The sequence below is a fragment of the Borostomias antarcticus genome (genome assembly GCF_949987555.1).
Source record: "Borostomias antarcticus genome assembly, chromosome: 4".
NCBI lineage: Eukaryota > Metazoa > Chordata > Actinopteri > Stomiiformes > Stomiidae > Borostomias > Borostomias antarcticus.
The window spans coordinates 25549040-25557476 of record NC_140237.1 but is presented as its reverse complement, the minus strand read 5'-3'; the positions used below and the strand labels follow the sequence as shown (position 1 = coordinate 25557476).

The following is an 8437-nucleotide window of genomic DNA, read 5'->3' as shown; positions in this document are numbered from 1 at the left end:
GTAGCTAATATTGTGCCTCCTAATGATGTCACGTAGAGGTAGCATATACAGACTGAAAAGTTAGGGCCCTAGAATGGATCCTTGTGGGACCCTACATGTCATTGAAGTGTTTTTTGAGTTGTGATCACCAAGGGCGACAAAAAAACTCTTGGCCAATAGGTCCTGAACCAGTCAAGGACTGGACCGGAGAGGCCAACCTAGTTCTCAAGTCTTTTAATAAACATATCTGTGATCTACAGTGTCAAAAGCTGCGCTCAGGTCCACAAGGACAAGGACAGAGAGCTTGTTGGCATCAGCGTTGATTCTGAGGTCGTTTACAACCTTGACCAGTGCTGTCTCCGTGCTATGATGAGGGCGAAAACCAGACTGAAGTATCAAGGATACAATTTATTATTTATTATTATCTAGATACAATTTGCATCTAGAAAGTTATTCAACTAATTGAATACAAATTTCCTAGTATTTTGCATAAATGTGAGGTTGTAAATCAGTCTAAAATTACTGAGGACTGAGGAGTCTAGGTTATTTTTCTTCAGAAGGGGTTTTACCAGGTACATTTAAACAGGATAAAATTCATATTTCCAAAAAATAATTCTAGCCTACTAGCCTTGTTCTTATTTGACCTTGACTTATTGTCCTAAAACAGTTCTTGTCCTCTCGAAAGCAAAGACGAACATCACACTTGCTGCATTGCCTGTTGGTGTATCCTTTATTGCAGTGTCTCCATCATCCTCTCTTTGTCTTCACAACTCACAGAGTTTTGAGTGTTGTATTCACCTGATTAGAACAGAATCAATTAATATACATGTCAAAAATATTACAAAGAGTGAAATATGTTCATATATTACAAAGGGTAAGTTGCAGAAATGCATTCCCACCAGAATGAGAGGATGCTAGCTGTGCCTGAAACTGTCTCCTGTTCAGTATCTCTTGCCTAGACATCTTGAGAGTATTGCATTCCCGCTTGTGGAGGAGCCGGGGATTGACCACAGCAAGCAGGCAAGCATTTCATGGGGAACTTTGGCTGTAAATGAGTCCAAGAAATCCACACCTCCCATGTATTTGTTGTAGGTACCCACAATGGAACACAGGTGAAATAGTAAATAATAATAATAATAACAACAACAACAATAATAATAGTAATAATCACAATCATAATCATAATAATACCACTAATAATACATATTTTTGTATAGCACCTTTCTATATGCATAATCTGAAACCATTTTGTGACGGCATTTTGCTTAACAATATTTTGACCTGCAATATTCACCACAGCCGATGGAGAATACACCCTCTAATCTGCTCTGTCAGACTGAACACTAAGGAGAATTCACCCCTTAATCTGCTGTCTGTTAGACTGAACACTCAACTAATAAATATGCAGCTGATTAAAACAAGAATACATTATAATAATAAACACATCTTGTCCCACCTGTCCCATCCGCAGCAACACCTAGGGAGGTCAAGGGAAGATCGCAGGACGACTGGCCTAGATTACCTTGGTCCCAAAATGAGGGTATTGTATTTATTCAGGGAAGCTCGGCCGACCATATCCATTAGCTAGTTCTCCTCAGGGCCGAGATGCACTCCCTGCTATGATAGCTCTCCAAGCAATTGCCTCCGGTTCACCCCAGGTCAGAGACATCTCTGTGGACCACAGGCAGGCTGGTGGGGGTATTTCCTGTTGGTTCAAGGTTCAGCATCCAGCTCTGAATTGTTGAAAAGAAAAGAGCAGTAAATGGGGTGAATGAACAGAGGGAGGGAGCCGGCTGGGTAAATGATTGCTTTGTGGCTGACGTTGATGACACCAGCGGAAGGGCTTGAATCTGAATGATAGCGAGCACACAGTGATGTTGTTTGTGTCTGCATTCTCGTGGTGCTGAGATGATTCCTCTTTATCAACTTTAGTAAGGGCTTTTAGCTGACCCAGTGTGTAGTATGTTTACTGGAAACCAACCAAGTATCAGAAGCACAAGTAGAGTCGAGTTTATTACCTACCCTCTTTTCACAAAGTGAAAAACTATTACACAAGTACACTTAATACATGTACTTCAACGTAGCTAGCTAGCTAACATCATCTAGCTAACTCATTTGGCCACACAGCGTAAATATTCGTGGAACAGATCGGGTAACGTTAGCTATTACCGCAACACATTTCTGAACTGCAGTTTAAACAGCTTTGCACGTTGTGGCATTTCTCAAACCGTACATAATACATTTCACTCTCACATTTGTCAGGCACAAAGTCACAGAACACAGCTCTGGAGTCACTGGCTGACAAGCAAAAGACACATGCAGACCAAGAGATGCGCTGAGCCCAAGTTCTGGTTAGCAAGACAGACAGACTAGGATGCGCTGAAAGCTAACAAGCAAGTTATTTACTGACATCAAACTTGGAGAGGAGATAACACAAGTCCTGGCTGCCCAGTTTTTGTTACTGGGTCCAGCAAGAGTGTATGGTGCGGTCGTGTAGCTCTGCTTATGCCAATAGGAGCTACCCATGTGGAGCGGAGCTCCACGAAATAGAACGATGGTTACGTATTGAAACCCTAGTTTTATGAGTGGGGCGGAGCTGAACAGGGCGCAGAACCCCCAGTCTTCTCACTGAAAGTTTCGGTTAGGAGCAGATGTGCAGGCGAAGTCCGCTTATACAGTGGTGCACCAGACCTGGTTGGGCACTGGTGTGTGTATGTTTTTTATTTTATTTTTTATTGTAGCTGGCTAGGTTTCACAAGCCAATATGAGCTTGTCCTGTGGGGCTACTCAATCATAGAACTACGGTTACAATATGTAACCATTGTTTTGGAGACCCAACATAAAACCCCTACAAAATGGAATACAAATTATATATTTTTCGTAATCACAATGGGAATTGTGTGTGTGTGTGTGTGAGAGTGTGTGTGTGTGTGTGTGTGAGAGAGAGTGTGTGTGTGTGTGTGTTGAGCTAAAGAACGGGGTCTCAGTGGTATATAACAGTAGGAGAAACCCCAGCACCTTGTTTACCTCACACTACCTGGGACATCTGTAGACAAAGTGATGAGGATTATCAGCCAATCCTTTGCATCAGAATCAGTCTCTCGACATCTGCACTTAAACAGCCAAACGTATTTCTTATTAAAACCCAGAGACATTAAGATGTTGTTGCAGCAGAGGCACTGCAGCAATAATCTAGTAATCTATAGATGATTGGTGTTCAAAACACTGTGCGAAAACAATAGCAATGTCCCCCTGAAAAACAATGCTTCGATAACTGGTGTGTTATTAAGTCTCTATCTCTGGGTTCTTATGTGAGCTTAGTAAATGGCATGTATGTAATAACCAGTGAACTGTGTCATGGATTTCAGTCTAGGGTTATTTGGTCATATGCATCCGTCCTTTTCCAGAGAGAAGAGCTGTGTAATATCTGTGTAATAGCCGTCTCATTCAGATCAAATTGCTGGTGGAGTGGAATCAGAAGCTCCACTTATTGACTGATCAATGAAACCATGTGAATCACTTCAATTGTGCTTATATGACAATGAACCCAGAGTACCCTTAGAATTGTTATTCTCTGTCGGAATCAGCTCGTTCTTCAGAAGGAAAAGGGAGAATAAAAAAGCCTTTCATATTATTTTGTGAAAAGTAACTCAATTAAGAAATCCCAAAAGGACCTTTTAACAAGGAAAGCCCAGATGAAGGATACAGAGGTTATAAATATTTCAGGTAGATTTGTTATCTATTCATCCCTCTCTCATCGTCTTTCTCATTATCTCTTTCCATTCTTCTTCTGTTTTGCTTTTCCACCCAAAACATATCCCTCCCAAAAATGTACAGCAGCCAATATCACCCCTCATCTTATCAGCCTTATAAAAAAGCGTGTTGTAGTCAACATGCGGCAATGTATAACGTTCAGCTGAACAGTGACCTTAATTGCTCCAATACTTGTGCGAAGGCGACAAAAAACAAACAAAAAACACATTTTCTCCATTGACCATTCATTTCCAATCAAGACTGTGAAGGTTTCCCTATCAACACGGAGCCTTTTCAGCAGATATTAGCATCTCATAATTATTACTGAAACATATGATCACAAAGGCGATGTTGTGCTTGAGGCTTCTCTCTGATTATCGTGCAGCATTCTCGTAAGGTGTGCCACTAGGCCTAATCATTGTTCATCGAGCTCTGCAAGGTGTGGGTTTTAGCTTGGCTAATGAAGCTGGGTTCATCACCAGACACACATCCACTCTGAGGCAACTGATGGAATAGATGAAAGGTCTATGTGTGTCTGTGAAAGGACGAGAGACAGAGAGAGAGAGAGAGAGAGAGAGAGAGAGAGAAATCCATCACAGTTTCTGTTCAAGCTGGGTGAAATGCTTTACTGCCAGTGATCACTCTGGTCAGTCTCCACAGCAAGAGGAGAGACTGGTCAGTCTCTTTCACCGCTAATGATCAGACCAAAATTTCCTTCAAAAAGCCATTAGGATATCTCAGCCCATTCTCCATTGCTAAGCCTACCTAGGAAACACCTGTGCAATGGCAATATGCACTAATAACTCAACAAACAAATTTAGCTGATGAGTGGACAGCAACCGCTAGTGCTGTGTGTTTTCTCCCATCTTCATATCTGTAAGAAGACCAGTTTTCCACAGACGGGACAGTTAGTAGCAGGCCTACCTCATCACAAGAGTGCAATATTTTCATATGACTCTCTCTCTCTCCTTCTCTCTTCTTCTCTCTCTTCTTCTCTCTCTTCCTCTCTCTCAGCATTCCCTTTCCTGTCTCATCCCCTCTATCTCATCCCATACACGGTCATTGGAAGAACAACTCAATGATGGAATCCAAGAACTGCTACAGTAGGATGACAAAAGTCTAAGATCACTTGTGTTGCTTTAATCTCTGGAGCTACATTTCCCAACCCCTGTTTGATGGATCTGTATGCAAGGCCATGCATGGCGGTGTGACAGGGCACTGTATTTACAGGTTAATAAAATCTGAACGTCTTTATATGCGGGAGCAAAAGTAATCCACAAAGGCTGTGGTGTGTAAAATTGGATTTTCAATAGGAGTTGTGGAGAGGAACAGCTGTCGATAGAGGTGGATACACTCTAGCTTGCTTAGCATTTTATCTCCATATTGAAACGTTTATGAAGACATACCATGCATACATTGCATCACCCAGATATCCACGTCTTGGTCATTATTTACAGTATCTCACTTTAAGAATACCAATTAAGATAAACATAACTTTGTCTATCGATTTTATCATAATTCAACATAGTTATTTAACATAGTTAACGGAATGCACTTGAAGTCCCTATCTACTCTGACCTGACCTGTCCAACAAGACACTGCAGAAGTCATGTGTTCGAAAGGTAACTATTTTGGGGGCTATGTTCCCAAAAGTGCTTTTGTCAGTGTCTGACTGCTTCCCTGCAACTAGCGCATATAATTTAATTGGTGTAAAGACAGACAGGTACTGTACACTACGGAAGAGCATTAGGGCCAACAACTGAGTTTATTATTTTTTTAAGCTTCTGACTTTAAAGTCAGAATTTCTGAATTAAAAAGTCAGAAATAACTTCTGAGATTAAAGTCAGAATTTCTGAGAAAAAACCTCAGAATTTCTCACTTTAAAGTCAGAATTTCTGAGAAAAAAAGTCAGAAATAACTTCTGAGATTAAAGTCAGAATTTCTGAGAAAAAAATGAATTTCTGAGAAAAAACGTATTTTCTGATCTGAATTTCTGACTTTAAACTCAGAAGCTTAAAAAAAAAAACCTCCGCTGTTGGCCCTAATGCTCTTCCGTAGTACACTGTAGGGTAGAGATGTTTGGAAGAAAAAACTTAAATAATAAATCATCAATCACACTGACAATGAGTGATTTGTTCCATGCTGTGACAGTGAGCCCCTCTTCTTGCTTGCATAACCCTTGTCCCTGATTGGCCAGTTATACACAGATCACATCACGCAAAGCTAGATGAGAGTAAGATTTGGAGCTGCATCCGAGCCCAGCTGCTCGTCAAACCCTGGCAGTCTCATCAAGACAGGCTCCTCCAGCAGAGCTGTAATCACCAGCACTGTATTTACCAGAGTTACAGTATCTGTCTTTCTCTCTCCCTCTCTCTCTCCTTCTCAATTTCCTCTCCTTTCAGGTTTTGCTTCACAATGTAGCCTAGGAGATTTGCAACCACACTCTAGTGAAGCCCTGACTTAGTCATGCCTTCTTGGTCTCATGGTACAGCAAATGCTTGGGCTAGGCGATCATAAGACCCTAGGTTTGAAGCCAAAGCATTTGTACTTGACATGTCGAAATCTAAGAGGCCATGGGATAGGTGACAACCTCACTGTCAATCTGTATAAAACTAAACATAACAGAAAACAGTCTAAACTAATCTTGAGGAAATTCTAAAGTGAGTGACTGTTTTCGTTTCTTTCCCTGTTTCTTAAGAATAAATTAGTGAGTCTGAGCACAGAGAGACACCCAGTACTGAAGTCAGCTATACCAGCAGTGTTAATGCTAAACCAAAACAGCATTCATGGTAACACAAAGATGAGATGACCAGAATATATTATTGCACAGTCAACAAACCACACGATAAATAATTCAGTGTTACTTGTGTCTCATCGTGTTCTCTAAACTCTCAGGAATTTATATGGTGATTAAGCCTTCTTGTAAAATGAGATCACATTGTATTCAAAAAGTTCTAACCTAAGGTCCTGGCACAACAGTCTGTTGTGTTATTTTGTATCCGTCGATTTCAATTAGTTCTCTATGGAAGCCGTCCGCTGGCGGACAATGTCAATAACTCATCCGTAGGCATCCGATTTCCTTTTCGGGTGAGAAGGTTGAGATGAACCTTTGCCAGAGCGACGGAGACTTAATCATCTGTTTTGCCGATGAGAGCAACAAAGTCTGTAAAGTAATCTTTCAGATGTCAGAAATCTTGTGAAAACAGTGAAGGCATTCCACACATTATTTTGTTAACATTTTTGGTCTTTTTTTTCGGTCCAGAGTAGCGAGGCCCTTCCACTCTTGACTGACAGGGTCTCTTTTCATTATCACTCTGATCTGTCCCATCAGCCACTGGCCTAATTACCCTATAATCTGCCTTCACTGTGCTAGGGCAAGAGATCAAACTCATCCCATTAATACAGTCCAGCACCATGCTCACGATCCCACTTAGAAATCACTAGTCTACAGCTCCTCCAGCGTGTGGCGTGATGATGTGTTCTTCAGACACAGCCTTGTGATGATCACTGAAGCGTCAGATAAGACCATTTTGCGTCACAAGACTCGAGGACACTCCTTCGCATCCTCATCAGCTACGAGATTGACATCGTTTGAATTTGTCTTTGAGCCCCGTGACACTGAGCCAGCCGGCTCTCTTGTCTGAGTCCTGGTCTGAACTGGGCTAGCCGCAGTGCGCATGGGTTGTTTATGTTGTTGTTGTTGTTGTGACTGTGGCTGGGAGCAGGATGGAGAGCGTCTGAATGCCACGCAGGCCCGGGAGTGTCTGACCTTGCAGGTCACAGCGAGACACTCACTACCATGGACATGATGTACTTTACAGCAGCAACATGCCAGTGGTTTCTTATCCCGCACTCACCATCTCAGCCCAGAGCTGGCTACTGGAGGACATCACCAGAGTCCATGACAGCCTCGATAGACTCCCATCAAGCTCTGATAATTCCACCACATCTTCACCACATTTGGGACTTGCAAGGTCCTACTCGACCCTGGGAATGGAGTTTGTGTCCCTGTGACAATGTGTTTATGGGTAGTAATAAAATGGCCACGTCTTTGAGAGCCCATTTGGTCTGACAGAGAAATTGGAGCAGTGTTAAGAAACATTGTGCAGTGGTTGTCATGCTTAGTTGTTGAAGCTGGCATGAATTGAGCTAACAGAAGAAGAGGGTTATTTGTCTTGGCTAGCCATTGCCTCAGGCTCACAAACAGCCAAGTACTTAATAGCAAACAAGTGACATCTTTTTTCCAAATGACTCAACAGTACTCTAAAATGGAGCTGGCCAGTTGCCGTTAGCTATTGTCAGTGTCTATGGTGACTTATAGCATTATGTCACCGCACCCACAGAGGCGCAAATAAGGGCTGAGCATTTAAATTAAAGCCTCCAAAAATAACCTCAGAGAACTTGAAAAACACCAGCGACTCTGAGGTTGGCAGACACAATGCACAGATATTCAAGGTTGTTCGGTGAAACTACCTCAGTAGTGAAATATATGAGGAATACAGAGTTAGAGTTCCTCTTCGGTGGTTTCCAATAAGCCATAATGAGCTACAAGGATATTATGCTTTACTAAAAAATGTATTACTACAAATGATGGTTGAACCATAATGTGTAATTATTCATCGATTATGATATAGAGGTAATACGTTAAATTGGCTGTTAGGTATTGCAGACAAAATATAAATTGTGTGTGTGTGTATGTGTGTAT

At 41.7% G+C, this 8437-nt stretch overlaps 1 long non-coding RNA gene across 1 annotated transcript; it reads right to left on the bottom strand.

The window, feature by feature from the left end:
- Positions 1 to 682: 682 nt before the first annotated feature.
- LOC311307660 lies at positions 683 to 1546 on the bottom strand. The gene is made up of 3 exons (XR_014630380.1): positions 1436 to 1546; positions 879 to 1024; positions 683 to 777 (listed from the first exon to the last, which is right to left on the bottom strand). It is a non-coding gene; the product is annotated as an uncharacterized lncRNA (long non-coding RNA).
- Positions 1547 to 8437: the final 6891 nt, after the last annotated feature.